We start from the raw sequence: 16727 nt of genomic DNA on the forward strand, positions 1-16727 counted from the left end.
TCCAGCTCATCAGCACCATCAATTCTGGCCTCTGTTTTTATGTGTGCCTTTTCTATGGCATGCCATTGTTTTTTTCTCCTGATACTCAGTGTGTCTCCCTCTGGTGGATGGTTAGAATCAGGAGGATAATTTATTTAATTGACTTACTATAAGGTGGAAAGTCTTTCTATAATGCTGAGAGTTCTAAAATACAAAAAACAATTTACTGGCTTTACGAAAACTATGATTTGGTTATGCTGGCATCATAACCATGCATTGTCTTTGAATAAAAAATAAATAAATAACCAGATTACTCAGGGTTGTTTAGTCTTTTTTTTTCATTGTGTTTTTTTTGGTCTTTATTTATTTTTTAATGTTACATTAAAAATATGAGGTCCCCATATACCCACCACCCCCTCACCCCACTCCTTCCCCCATAACAACAACGTCCTCCATCATGATGAGATATTCATTGCACTTGGTGAATACATCTCTGAGCACTGCTGCACCATATGGTCAATGGTCCACACCATAGCCCACACTCTCCCACAGTCTACCCAGTGGGCCATGGGAGGACATACAATGTCTGGTAACTGTCCCTGCAGCACCACCCAGGACAACTCCAAGTCCTGAAAATGCCCCCACATCACATCTCTTCCTCCCACTCTCTACCCCCAGCAGCCACCATGGCCACTTTCTCCACACCAATGCCACATTTTCTTCGATTACTAATCATAATAGTTGGTGAATAGAATATCAGTAAGCCCACTCTAATCCATACTCTATTCCTCCATCCTGTGGACCCTGGAATGGTAGTGTCCACTCCACATCTCTGTCAAGAGGGGGCTTAGATTGCACATGGATGCTGGATGCAATTCTCCTGCTTTCAGTTGTAAGCCCTCTTGGCTCCCTGGTGTGGTGGTTGACCTTCTTCACCTCCATGTTAGCTGAGTGGGGTAAGTCCAATAAACCAGAGTGTAGGAGCTGCAAGTCTGTTGAGGCCCAGGGTCTGGCTATCACATGGTTAGTCCAGAGATTCAGGTCCCCTGGGTATACATTAAAACCCAGCACCAACTACAGTTCTGGTAAAAGTAATGGGAGAGGCTTGTGAACAAAGACCACATCTGAGTCCAGCTCCGTCACACAGAAACACAAACTCCCAAGTAGGGCCAAATGACATGGCACTCCATCTGCCATGACCATAGAACCTGTGGGTCTCTGCAGCCCTCAGAAGAACCAATACCTGGGGTTGCATCTACTTTTATCTGTCTCTGGGACTCTGCTCAGGTGTGCATAAGGGCAACCATTCTGATAACCCCCTGGCTCTTTTTGGAGACTCATAGCCATATAAACTCATTTGTCCTTTCTATTTCCCTCTTTTATTCAGGTCAAAAAGCATTTTTAACTCCTCATATTATATGTAGACTGAGATATTCTGCTGTTCCGAGTTGACCCTTTTATTCAAGGTAATTTTCTAGTTACATCATCAGCTGGTACTTGGTAGTAATCCCTCAGCACCAGGGAGGCTCATCCCTGGGAGTCATGTCCCACACTGGGGGGAAGGCAACACATTTACATGCTGAGTTTGGCTTCGAGACTGGCCACATTTGAGCAACACAGAGGCTCTCAGGAGGTAACTCTTAGGCACCCTGCCGCTCTTGTTTAGTCTTAATACCCAATAAAGTCAATGCCTACATTCTCTTCCCATTTCTTCTTTGATTTTCAAAATTATTTTTAGTAGAATATCTCAGTATTGAAGAAATTGAAGAGATTCTGCTCTAAGGAGACAAGAGAAAAAAGTGGATGTACACATTTAGCACTAACCTTTGAAAATAAAACATGTCTAATTTTGACTCAGGTATACCTGAATGTATAAAAAATGCTTGCTAACATAATTACCCAAAACTGTGTTTGTTGAATAAGAATGAATGCAAGGGTTATTAAAAGTTGCTTTATCACACTTTGAGGGTTGCTGTGATCTTCTCCCAATCCTTTCTTTTATTATTTATGATATCTCAGTGCACTAATGACAGACTGATAATAGGTGCTTCCACTGAGAAGTATTTCCTCTTTATTATAGTGTATTTTGGCCAGAGAATAAAGTTTGAGTAAGGAAGAGGTATCAACAAATTAGAAAAAAGTCTAGAACATAGGGCGTTTTTAGGGCATTAGAATTTTTCTGCATGATCTTGCAATAATGGATACAGGCCATTTTAAATATTGTCAAAACCTATAAAAGTGTATGGTGCAAAATGTAAACCATAATGTAAAACAATGACCATGGTTAGCAGTAATACTTCAATATTTGTACCTTAATTTTAACATATGTACCATCCATATGTAAAATGCCATTAATAGGGGAAAGTGGGAGGAGGCAGAGTGTTGGGTATAAGGGAACCCCTTGTATTTTCTATGTGACTTTTCTGTAAACTAAATCTTTGAAGATAAAGTGAAAAAAATAAGATACTAGGGGAACAATATGGAAGAAATTGTAACTGTACATAAAAGATAATAGATCTTAGAGTGGGGAAAGACAGAATGTATTAAAATTGTTTATTTTAATTTTTGATTTGTTAGTTTTATTTGATTTTTAATTTATTATTTTAAATTTAATTATTAATTTATTTGGGGTTTTTTTGGGCTTCATTTTTGGAAAAGTTTTGGATCACAGAAGGGTCACAACTGTGGCAGTGATATCACTGGTGTTATCAGTGATGGGGGACATGTGGGTAGGAGTGCACCTGGAGCATGCATCTAAGGCATATGAATATGTTCAAGTGTTCATGAAACATTGTCTCGATGGGTGAAGACAGGCACAATAACTGAAAGGATTACCATCTTGGGGAGTTCTGCTACATTCTTCAATAGAGAGGCAAGCATCCACCAAATACATGGGCAATGCCTAGCAAAGGAGAACAGACCATTATACCAGGCCCTTGATACAGATGATTGTACTTATGAACCTTTTCCTTAGACTAATATTGTATATTGTCTAAGAGTTACCCCTGAAAGCCTCCTTATGCTCAAATGTGGCCTCTTTCTAAGCCAAACTGAGCATATAAATGCACTACTTTCCCCCTGACATGGGACATGACTCCCAGGGATGAGCCTCCCTGGCACCAAGGGATTATTACCAAGTGTCAACTAGCAATGCATATGGGAAAAGACCTTCACCAAAAGGAGGAAATATATTTTAATTAAAAAAAAAAGATATTTATATTACTTAAAAAATATAAGGGATTCCTATATGCCCTGCTCCCAACACTGTGCACATTAACCCACATTAACAACATCCTTCATTAGTGTGGTACATTTATTGCAATTGATGAACACATTTTGGAGCATTTTCACTAAGCATGGATTGTAGTTTACATTGCAGTTTATACTCTCTCCCACACAATTCTGTATGCTATAGCAAGAAATATAATGACCTGTATCTGTTGTTGCAATGTCATTCAGGACAATTCCCAAGTCATGAAAATACTCCCACATTACACCTGGTTTTCCCTCTTCCTGCCTTCAGAACCTTCAGTGGCAACTACCTCCACATCAACGATATAAGTTCTTCCATTCCTAGAATCACAATAAGTCTATAATAGAATACCTGTCAGTTCACTCTAGTTCATAATTCATTTCCCAGTCCTGAGCATTTTGGGATGGGAATGCCCACTCCACCTCTAATTGAGAGGGAGACTTCAGTCCCATATGGCAAATGACTATGACTCTCTTGTTTGTACTTATAGACTCTTTCAGTTCCTTGGTATGGTAGATGTCCATCATCACCTCCTTGTTAGTTGTCCTGGGTGAGTCCAGTGAACTGATGAGTAGGTGTTGCAACTCTCCTGAGGCTCAGGGTTCAGTTTGCACATGGACAGCCCATGATTCAACTCTCTTGGATGTACACCTACCAACTCCAGCACAAACTATAGGTTCAAATAGAAGGGACAGAAGAGCCTTGTGTAGGGGAACCATAACTGAGTCTGAGTCTTTCACACTGGGGAGCACACATCCCAAAGTAAGACCCACTGGGAAGGCACCAAATTCATGAGCCATCTGCTCTGAGCATAGTGCCTGGGTATCTCCAGAGCCCTCAGGAGACCCACTATTTGGGGTAGTGTCTAATTTGGCAGTCAATGAGATCCTGCTGAGACGTGCATTAGTGTAACCTCTGGAATGACCTCCCAACTCACTCTGAAGTCTCTTAGGCATATAAACTCATTTGTCTTTACCTTTTTCCCCTTTTGGTCAGGGTCTTTTTTTCCAATTGCATTGTTAGCTAGTGCTTGGTAGTAATCCCTTGGTGCCATGAAGGCTCATCCCTGGGAGTCATGTCCCACATTGGGGGCAAGTTATTGCACTTACATGCTGAGTTCAGCTTAGAGAGCCAACACATTTGAGCAACAAGGAGGCTCTCAGGAGGTAATGCTTAAGACCCTATAATACTAGGCTAAGTTTCAATTTCAAGAGTAAAGGTTCATAAGCATAGTCATCAATATCAAGGGCCCATCAATGAACCATCCTCTTTCACTAGTCATTGCCTCTGTACTTGTGGGATTCTTGCTGTTTCATTAGAGAATGTGGCAGAACTCCCCAGGATGGGGGTTCAATATTCTTTCAGTTATTGTGTGAATTCCACCCACCAATGACAATGCCTCTAAACATTTAAACACATTTATATGCCTTATATGTATGCCCAGGTGAACCTCCTCCTGTGTATCCTCCATCACTGACACCCCACATAAATGATCCTCCCCTGCCACAGTTGTGATACAAAACTTCAAAAAGGAAGCCAATAAAATAGCCAAATACAATTAATAAGAAAATGAAATAATAATGATAATTTTAAAAATAAGAAATAAAATACAAAAAAATTTAAAAATTAAAGAAATTAAAAATTGGGATAATAAAAAATAATGAAAAATATAAAAAAGTTTGTTTTTGACATTTTGCCTTTCATCACTGTAAGATCTGTTGTCCTGCATGTACAGTGACATTTTATTCCATTTATTCCAATGTCTTACATTTTTCATTTTTTCTTCAAAGAAGTTTTAGGTCACAGCAAAGTCACATACTTTGGGAACTCCCATATATCCAACATTCTACCAAAAGGGGGAAATATTAAATACAAAAGAGTTTTTATAGCTAAGAGATTTCAAAATGAGTCAGGAGGTCATTCTAGTAATTATGCTTATGCACACCTCAGCAGGATTTCGCTGACTGCCGTAGGAAAGGATGCCTCAAGCAGTGGATCTCCTAAGGGCTTTCAAGATGGCTGGACACTATAAGCAGGGAGGACAATCTCAGGAGTTTGGCACCCTGTAAGTATGACCTACTTTGGAATTTATGCTCCCTAAGTAACTCTGTTGAGTTAGACTCATTTATAGTTTTGGTATACATCAATTTCTGCCCCTTCTATTTGAACCTGTAATTGCCAAATATATGTCCTAGAGACTTAAATCTTCAGTCTGTTCATGTGCTGGTTGAGCCCTGAATCTGAGCAGAGTTGCAACACCTACTCCAGTTGATTGGACTCAGGAAAACTAACAAGGCGATGATGATGGACAATGCCTGTATTAGTTAGCCAAAGAGGTGCTGATGCAAAATACCAGGAATCGGTTGGTTTTTATAAATGGTATTTATTTGGGGTAAAAACTTACAGTTCCCAGGACATAAAGCACAAGTTACCTCCCTCGCCAAAGTCTGTTGCCACGTGTTGGAGCAAAATGGCTGCCAATGTCTGTAAGAGTTCAGGCTTCCTGGGATCTTCTCTCCTGGGGTTTGCCTCTCTCTGGGTTCAACTGCTCTGTTATCTCCGCAAGGCCAGCTGTAGGCTATTAGGCAAACAGCTTGTTTCTCTTCCCGGGCCCATCTCTCTTTCCTCACAACTAACCTCCTCTGTGCACTTACTTCCTGGGACTCCAGCTCAAGACTCCAACCTCCCTTCTCTGCAGTGCAGTTTCTCTGTGAGTCTCCACCCACCAAGGGGCAGGGACTCAACGTCCTACTGATGTGGCCCAATCAAAGTCTTAATCATTGTTTAATCAAGTTAAAGAAAAGCCTCTGAATCTAATACATGCCCAGAGGAAAATACTAGTTTACAAACATAATCCAATATTTCTTTTTGGAATTCATCAATAATATTAAACTGCTACAATGCCCATCCCAAAGAACAGAGTGTTTGCAACTGCAAGAAAAGCAGTTCCATCCATCTGTCCCGTGGGCATCACCATCCCAAAATCCTCAATATTGGGGACTAAAGTAGACTTATTATTATTATTCTAGCAATGGAAGAACTTGTATCATTGATATGAAGGCAGTGGCCACGAGAGGTTCTGAGGGGAGGGAGAAGGGAAGAACAGGTGTAACATGGGGCATTTTGGGGACACTGGAATTGCCCTGCATGACATTGCAATGATGGATACAGGACAGTACACATTTGGCCAAAACTTACAAAATTGTGTGAAGGCAAAATGTAAACTATAATGTAAACTATTGTGTATGGTTAGTAGCAATGCTTCAATATATGTTCATCAATTGTAACAAATGTGCCACACTACTGAAAGATGTTGTCAATGTGGGAAAGTCTGGGAGTAGATGTTGTATATGGGAAAATCCTATATATTTTATGTAATATTTATGTAATCTAAAGCTTCTTTAAAAATAAATAAATATATATACACATACATATTTTAAAGAAATAAATCTTAGAATTAAGACTAGTGAAAACTAACTCAGACTACCAAGAGCTTCCAGGATCACTGAAATTGTGTTTGGGTTTTAGTAAAAAAGTTATTCAGGATTCACATTGATATGTAGCAAGGAGAACAAAGTTGCTTTATTCTCATTTGGTGCTTTTGAACTCTCTATAGTTTCTGTTGAAAAATCCATGTATTCAGCTCAGGAAAGATGGAATGGGTGGATTCTTTTCTTTTCAACTTCTACTAATTTTCATATTTTAAAGTATTATATTATACTAAATGTCAGTTTTCTGGTGTTTTGCTTCATGCCTTAATAAGAGGTATTTTTCCAAGGAAAAGAGTACCAATTCTAATTGGGAATATACTTGTAGCATTTAAAGACAACATATTTCTTTTCAAAAAGATACTTTAAAAGATGTTACAGTTGGAAATGAAGCCCTTTTTATGCACTTCCCATAATACCTGCTTTCCTCACTTCCTAAAGCTAACCACAGTTGTAAAATTTGTGCATGTTCTTCCCATCCATATTATTATGTTTTTTAAAAAATATTCAGTTAGTTAAAATATATTTTTTATATTTAAATGCAAAATATTTCAATGTTTACTTAGTTTAATTTATTAAAGGTATTAACGTCAGAAAGTGAATGTGTGTGTTTAAACCATAAAAATAGGGTACTTTATAATTTGTTAATTGTCCTTCCTAGCTACAGATATTAGCCATTTTCCCAAAGGCCATGATTAATAGACATCCATAATTATAACAGGAAACATTCCATGGCTTTCGATATGCACTGTCCAATATAGTAGCTATTGGCTACATGGGGCTATTGAACCCTTGACATGTGGCTAGTCCAAATTGAGATGCTCTGCACATGTAAAACACACACTGAATTTCCAAAACTTGATATAAAGAAGGAATGTAAAATACATTAGGATTTTTTATTTTTATTAATGTTGAAATGAAAATATTTTTTATATCTAGGGTTAAAGAAAATATATCATTACCATTAATTTTACCTGCTTATTTATTGTTTTTAAATGTAACTGCAAGAAAATCTAGAATCACACACCTGCTTGCCAGCATCTGTGGCTTGGATCACCTTTCCATGGGATGGTGCTGCTTTAGATAATACTGGAAACTTGAACTCTATATCTCCTCCGATGCATTATGAACTATTAGAGTTCTCCTAAGCCAGGTGTGTTTCTGTTGCCCATATAATTGGTTGCTACTGTGTGTTGGATTCAGGCATTTCATGATGCCAATGGGTGTTCCAGAGATTGGAAGGTCCCTGGCCATCAACTTGGCCTCTGAAAATACAACCATCTATTAGCAGCAGCCATGGCCAGGACAAGAATCCTCTTTGTGAAATTGCCCTATATAACTTTAGAATGGGTTTGGTGATTGTTTATATTTATTAAAACTGGACATACTCAGGGAATTCATGGCTTTTAATTCTGTTAATATTTCAATTCACAATTATTATAATCTGTAGCTTTAATTAAAAGTCTCCTGATTTTATCGATAAGTCTCCCAGTCAAGACAGATTCCCAGAGCAGGAAAAAAAGAAATTTATGCTATTTTTTTACTAAGGGAATATGTGCATGTTGTAACTATATTTTTGACTACAGCACATTGAAAATTAGTCAAATATTCACATTAGTATTATGTTTACTAATTATGATCTTTGTGGGGATTCTTATAAAGAGAGAACCCCTTGTTTGTAATTTCCTACAGTCTGGGTACTTTTGGGGTGATAAACTGAATTTTATATATAACAATGTTCTTCTTCAATATTGAATTCATTCTGTCTTTCATTTTAAAAAGAATATAGTTTTGACTAATTGATATTCTGTTTAAAACATGCATTTTTCAAATTAGCTACATTGTAACTAATACACATTATAAGTCCAATTCTATATTCTAAATTTATTTAACATTCATTGATTCTTGCAACTCTATCTATGAAATTTTATGCTCATTTAACAACCTTTTGGGAGCTTTGTTCAATACGATGTGTGCTCATTTCCTGAAAACAAAACACTTTGTAAAATGAAATACAAACTTAAAATTCAACTAGTCTAATAAATGCAAAAGCTACATTTACTATTTATGTGGAGGAAAAGAAGCTTAACTACAAGAGACAAGTTCTATAAAAACACTCATACTTTATGTCTTTCTATTCTAGCAGTAATAGAAACTTTTAAAAAGATAAAAGAGTAGGTAAATACAAAAGGATATATTTACTAAAATGAATTTGCAGTTGCTCATATCTTTACATAGAGAAATATCTTCCCTTTGTGACCCAGTTTTACCATGTAAATGTAAAAGATTAAAAAAATTTGTAACTGGGTACCTTCACTTCTGACTCAGAGGATAATAAGTATAAAAACCACATAATATATACAACCATTGGTTTAAAAATATTGCAGAATTTCTGAGTCACCTGGGACTTTAGAGGTTATTACAAAGTGAACTCACATTTTGTAATAACCACTGTTTCCTTCAGGTATTTGCCAAGAGCAATGATGTCATCTCACCTGATTTCTCCTTAACTGAAGATACACAGAGTAAGGACTAATAATTTAAGCATATTGTCTCTAAAACGTGGAACTGAGCTATTCAAAACCTTAAATATCTAGGAGATAAAAATTAACAGTGTTAAGATGCCATGACCAGAATTCCCGAAGAACTATAGCTAGAACTGGAGATAAACCAAAAGTAGAAAGAGTCTTGCAAAAGTGTAACCCTAACATGTATCCGTTTAGTTCTTGATGAGATGATGGTGACTACCCCTTTATGCAAAGTCACACATATAATTATATATTGCCAGCCATGCCATGTTTAAAAACCAAAAGAAAAAAGGAAGGCAACACAAACACTTGCATAGATGATTCAGATTTTAGAATTAGCAGATGAAAATTTCAAAATACTATGTAATGTTTATTTAAGACATCAGGGGAAAAAGATGAAGAAAACATATAAATATATAGCATTTTCACCAGAGGATTTTTGGAACTTAACCAAAGAAATCATATGGAATTTCTTTAAGTGGAAAAAAATTTTTGAATTTAAGTTGAAAAAACTAATTTTAATGCAAAACAGGCTAGCAGAATTAGTAAAATGAAAGGCAGATCAATAGAAAATATACTTACCAAAGTAAGGAAGAAAAATTTTTAAAAAGATGGTATAGCATTTTGACATGGTTATGAATTCCAAAAATAGATATTGGATTATGTTTTGAATCTGGTCTGTACTTGGGCATGATTGAGTTATGATTAGGGCTTTGATTGGGCCATGTCATTAGGATGTTGAGTCCCTGCCCCTTGATAGGTGGGGACTCACAGATAAAAGGCATGGCAAAGGACAGAGTTGAGAGTTCTTAATGTTGGAATTTTGATGTTGGAGTTTGATGCTGAAGTCTTAAGCTGGAGCCTGGGGGAAAGAGACACAGCCATTCGCCTGATAGTCTATAGCTGACCTTGTGAGAGAGGCAAAGCCTGGAGAGCCTCAATGTCTACAGCTGACCTTGTGGAGAAAACAGAGGAGCTGAGCCCAGAGGAACACAGGAAGCCTGAACCCTCGCAGAAGTTGGCAGCCACCTTGCTCCAACATGTGAAAACAGACTTTGGTGAGGGAAGTGACTTATGCTTTATGGCCTGGTATCTGTAAGCTCCTACCCAAATAAATACCCTTCATAAAAACCAACTGATTTCTGGTATTTTGCATCCGCACCCCTTTGGCTGGCTAATACAGATGGCCAATAGAGATAAGATCATAAAAGACATGGGACATCATGAAAAAAAAAAAAACCCTAACATATATATAACTGGAATACCAGGAGGAGAGAAGAGAGAGAAGATGGCAGAAGTAATAGTAAAGTTAAAATGGATGAAAATTTTCTAAAACTGACAAAACCACAGATTCAAGACACTCTCTATATCTGAAACTGGATAAATATAAAGAAGACTAATGAAAAACAAAACAAAATGGATAGAAAGAGAGAGGTATTGAGGTAAAATGGGAACGCAGGTGGCCAGAGATCTTAAATGCAGTTTTGGGGGAAGAAAAGACAACTTACCTTCAAAGTAGCAAAGATGGACAGTGGACTTTTTCATAAAAATAATGGAAACTAAGAAAATGGAAAGACATTTTTTGAAGTGCTGAAAGACAGTAAGTACCAACTTTTTGTTCTTTTTCTATTAAAATTAAGGTAAAATAATATTTTAAATAAACAAATACTGAGAGAATTACATATTAAGAGAAAACCAACATTAAAAGGATGAACATTGAAAAAATACTGCAGGAATTCTTTAAGATAAAGGAATATAAATGAAACTGAAATGTAGGAATGAACAAAGAACAGGAAAAAATATAAACATGTGGCTATATAAAAATATTGGCTCCAAACCCAAATATACTGTCTTTTGTGATGTAATATATATACGTGGAGTGAAAAAATTATTATTATTATTATTTTTTTAAAGATTTATTTTTATTTATTTAATTCCCCTCCCCTCCCCCAGTTGTCTGTTTTCTGTGTCTTTTTGCTGCGTCTTGTTTCTTTGTCCGCTTCTGTTGTCGTCAGCGGCTCGGGAAGTGTGGGCGGTGCCATTCCTCGGCAGGCTGCTCCCTCCTTCGTGCTGGGCGGCTCTCCTTATGGGTGCACTCCTTGTGAGTGGGGCTCCCCTACACCAGGGACACCCCTGTGTGGCACGGCACTCCTTGCACACATCAGCGCTGCGCATGGGCCAGCTCCACACGGGTTAAGGAGGCCCGGGGCTTGAACCGCGGGCCTCCCATGTGGTAGATGGACGCCCTAACCACTGGGCCAAAGTCCGTTTCCCGAAAAAATTATTTTTAAAGGCAGAAGAAGGGAAGCAGAGTTGACTCTCAATGGATAGAGCATCCGCCTACCACATGGGAGGTCCAGTGTTCAAACCCAGGGCCTTCTGACCCATGTGGTGAGCTGGCCCACGTGCAGTGCTGATGCATGCAAGGAGTGCTGTGCTGTGCAGGGGTGTCCTCTGCATAAGGGAGCCCCATGCACAAGGAGTGCTCCCTGTAAGGAGAGCCATCCTGCATGAAATAAGTGCAGCCTACCCAGGAGTGGTGCCACACACATGGATGGCTGATGCAGGAAGATGATGCAACAAAAAGATACATAGATTCCTGGTGCTGCTGACAAGAATACAAGCAGACACAGAAGAATACACAGCGAATGGACACAGAGAACAGACAACTGGTGGGGAGAAAGGGAGAGAAATAAATAAAAAACTAATTCTTAAAAAAAAAAAAAGGCAGAAGGAGGAATAAGTGGAATAAACTATTCCAAGATTCTATCATTGTCTGGGAAGCAGTAAAAGTAATGACTTCTTACGAGACTGTATTAAGTAATGTCTATATTTAAACTAACAAAGTTAAAAATAGAATGAAAAAGAAAGCTTAATACATGCAAAAGAAAACAAAATGAGATGAACAGGACAGAGAAAATGAGACTACCAAAAAGCAAACAATTGGATGCCAGATTTCAAGTGATTTACAACATTAATTTCAATAAATATAAATGAACTAAAGATTCCAAATGGTCAGATTGGGTAAAATAAAGAAAAACTCCTATATCTTGTTTACAAGGTACAAAATACAAAATACAGAGGCACAAGAAGTTTCCAAACAAATGTTTGGAAATTATACCATTTAAAACTAATCAAAATAAGATAGTATAGCTATACTAATATAAGACTGGAAAATTTGAGGTAAGAAACTTGATTACAGATCATAGTTGGGTCAGTCCATCAACAAAATATGTCTTCTAAATCTTTATAATCCCAAAACATAGATCTAAAATCCATAGAACAATAATTGATAGAAACAAGAGGGCTGATAGACTAAGTCACAATCATAAAAGGAAGATTTTCCATATCTTTAATACCTGATAATACAAGCTAATGAAAGACCAGTAGGATATAGAGGATGTGCTCAATGTAAGTAACAAACTGAAAATTGCTCTTTGTTTTTAAAATAGGACAATTATCAAACCTTATCAATTATTGAGGCATAGAATAAGTTTCAACATTTCAAAGCATTGAAATCACTCAGAATATGTTATCTGACTGGTGGAAATAAGCTAGAAAGATAATTAAGAAAATTTGTAACTACCTGAAATTTAAAAATAAAATGTTAAATAAGTGATAGGCAAAATACACACACACAATGAATATCTGAAAGTATTTTGAAAAGAATGCTAAATAAAATAAATAATCATTATTATATAAAATATATAGAAAATATAATATAGCTATATTTATATATATTTAGTGTATATGAATATATATTATATATAAATGCAGCTATATTTATATATTTTATAATGCAGCTTAGTGCTATTTATGGGGAAATTTATATTCTTAAAATCATGTATTTGAAAGGAAGAAAGACTGAAAATTTATGTTGTTTAAGTTTCCATTTTCAAAAATAAGAAAAGGACAGCAAATTACATCCAAAGAAAACAGGAGAAAAAAATAAACTATGGGCAAGAATTAATGAAATTAATAATATAAACATACTGAACAACATCAACAAAACAAAAGTTGATTCTTTTAAAAAACCAACCGAAAGGCATCTAGTAAAAAATTTAATAAAATCAATAAATATACAAATTCTCAGTGTGAGGAATAATTTGATTCAACACTGTAGATATTTCATATGTGAAAAGATGCTAAGAAGATGTAATAAAAAGTTTATATTAGTAAATTTGAAAATTTACATGAACAAATTTCTAAGGCTGCAACAAATACATACATAAAAATTGTTTTAAATAATTCAGTATATACGGAAGTACTTGACTATGCAATTAAAATCTCCCTCAAAGATATCTCCAGGCCCAGTTTTATTCAACATTGCACTGGAGGTCCTAGATATTGGAATAAGGCAAGAAAACAAAAATAAATATTATACCAATGGGAAAGCCAAATTATTAGATTTAATAATTTATTATTAATAAGTTCAACTCATTAAGTTGAAATAATAACCTATTTAAATAAGTTGAACTTGTTTAATTAAAGTCACTTATACAATGCCAATATACAAAAATCAATTTTATGTCAATATCAGTAATACTGAAATTTAAAATGGTAACCACCCAATTAAATGACTAGGAATATTGAATGACAGACATGTAAGAGCTCTAAATTAAAAATTACAAAAAATTATTGAGAGACAGTAAGAACCTGAATAAATCAAGGATATACCATATAGGAGCATTTGAAGATTCAATATTGTTAAACCGTCAGTTATCCCTAAATCTATAGATTCTGTCTATAATAAAAATATGAAGCTCAGCTTACCTTTATATCAAGTTGGGCCACTAGGTAGCCTGTAAGCAGGACCAACACTTTATTTAGAAAATAAATAGCCTCATTGAAATGTTGGTACAAGTACTGGAGTTCCCTGTCATGAAACAAAAGACAGGATTGCCAGCTTTCTGAATTTTAATATTATTGCTTCCTGACTGGGATGATTACATGCTTGCCTTCATATCTTAATAAAATCAAAGATAAGATTCTCCCTGAAACAACATCAGTTTGTAGCATAGACACTCTATAAACAAGAATTTTTGTTTTCTCATGTTGGCTAAAGGAATCTGCTTGGCAGCAGCTATCTTGTAAGCTAGATGACTATTCAAACCTTCTACATTTCACTAGCGTAAAAACTCTGTCTTTGGAAAATGGAATTGGCTCTAACAGTTGAGATCCTGCTTCCCACATGGGAGGTCCTGGGTTTGGTTTCCAGTTGTCTCTTAAAAAAAAAAAAAAACAATAAGCAAAACAAACAAACAAAAAACAACTCAGGGAAGGTGATGTGGGTCAGTGGTTGAGCACCCGCTCCCCACTATATGAGGTCCTGGGTTCAACTCCTGGACCTTGTATCTAAAAAAATCAAACCCTCCCCAAAATCTATGTCTTTAGCATAAACAGAATATTAGCTTTTAATTTGTTATGGGGGATGGGCAAGTGCAAAACTTATTTCAAGCTGGATCAAGTTATTTGAACTTAAGTTATTCTGACCAAAGAGACAAGGGTGCAACCCTTCATTATGACATTTGAAATTGGACTTTGCTCTTTCCAAAGAGGGTTCAGTCTGATGTTACCAGAAGACTGGCCTTTGCTGAAGCACCAATGGCCAAGGTCTACCATACAGTTTTGTAAGTCTCATAACATCTTCAAAGATTGCTGACTGTTACAAAGACATTTTGGCTATTATTTTACAGAAATAAAAAAAAACAGCTTTTGGAAAATTTCAAATTGAATCAAGATCAGTTCTGAAATTTTCTATTCTGTTTTTTTTTCCTTTTTCTTCAATGTGCTGGAGAAGAGGAAATATGGAAGCCCTGGGTCTCACAGAGAAAGCAACAGAAGGAAGACAGAATGAGACGTCATTGCAATATAATTGCATCAGAGCTAGTATGAGCATTGAAGGCCAAAGGAAACATTTTTGGCTTCTTAAAATCAAAGCAATTATTTACCTCATTGATTATTTATATAATGCTAAGATGGAGGCTCATTTGACTATTTCAGTTTTAGTATTTTTATCTTCTTGCTTCTAAAGAAAAACATAAAAGGAAAGATGTATTTTGTAGAAATTAAAAAGCAACATATAAATTAATATTTTATTACTTTACTGCTAGAATGAGTCTGCAAATCTTATCTTTGCCTATATTCCCTTTCTTTCTATGTCATCATGAGATGAATGAAAGAGGAATCTTCTACCTTTTGGCATGAGATAAAATAATATATGTAATAATAACAATACTAAAGGTAATTTTCCTAACAATGAGATTATTATTTTCTTTTTTATTATCTTTTTTTAAAGATACATTGATCACACAAAATGTTATACTAAAAAATATGAAGTTCCCATATATCCCACTCTCCACACCCCCACCCCTCCCCCATCGACGACTCCATTCATTAGAAGGGTACATTCATTGTATTTGATGAGTGCATTTTGGAGCACAGCTACACAGCATGGACTATAGTTTATGTTGTAGTTTACACTCACAATGAGCTTACTGAAGGTTTGCTCTACTTGAGTTAAGTGTTTTACATTTTTTACTCATTGTAGCAGTGTGGTATTATTTATGAATTCTAAAAAGAGATGTTGATTATGTTTGTAAATTGGTCTGTTCCTCTGGGCATGATACCCCTTGATTGTATTAGATTCAGCTGAGATACATCTGATTAAATTATATCAAGATTAGGGCTTTAATTCAACTATGTCGTCAGGGTGTACAGGGTTGAGTCCTTGCTCCCTTGATTGGCCAATTATACATACTCCTATACAGAAGTACATACACAGAAAAAGACACAACAGAGGAGAGAACTTGGTTTTGACACTGGAGCCCCTAGGGGAGTTGAACCATTTGCCTGATAGTTTATAACTGACCTTGTAAAGAGACCAGAGCAGCTGAGGCCAGAAAGAAATGAACCCTGGGAAGAAAGATGAGTCTTATGCCAGCCTTCAGCTGAGATCAGAAGAAGCTGGACCCATGAAACTTAAGAAGGAAGAGGAGGGTGGAACCCTTACAGACATTGCCTGCCACCTTGCATCAACATGTGGCAAATGACTTTAGGTGAGGAAGTACCTTTTAGGGTACCTTGAGTTGGACTCTTAAGGGTCTTGTAACTGTAAGCTTCTGCCTCAAATAAATACCCTTTATAAAAACCAAAAAATTTCTGCTACTTTGCATCAGCATCCCTTTGGCTGACTAATTCACTCACCTAATTCTTCCAACAACCTGACATGGTAAATAATTATTATGATGCCTATTTTACACTCAAGAATCCTGAGGTACTGATATATTGATATGGTAACAAGTGAACAAATTGTTTATTTAAAGCTTAAAACCATGGACTCTTTCTTGCAGGAGTAGCTTCATTTAGATATTTTAATATATAAAGGGTTCACTGACAAGAGAGGCTAAAATTCTTCATATATCGATGATTTGGAGGCAAACTACAAAAAACTTCCTTACAAATAGAAACAGACACTGC

The sequence above is a fragment of the Dasypus novemcinctus genome, chromosome 28 (assembly GCF_030445035.2).
Source record: "Dasypus novemcinctus isolate mDasNov1 chromosome 28, mDasNov1.1.hap2, whole genome shotgun sequence".
NCBI classification, from domain to species: domain Eukaryota; kingdom Metazoa; phylum Chordata; class Mammalia; order Cingulata; family Dasypodidae; genus Dasypus; species Dasypus novemcinctus.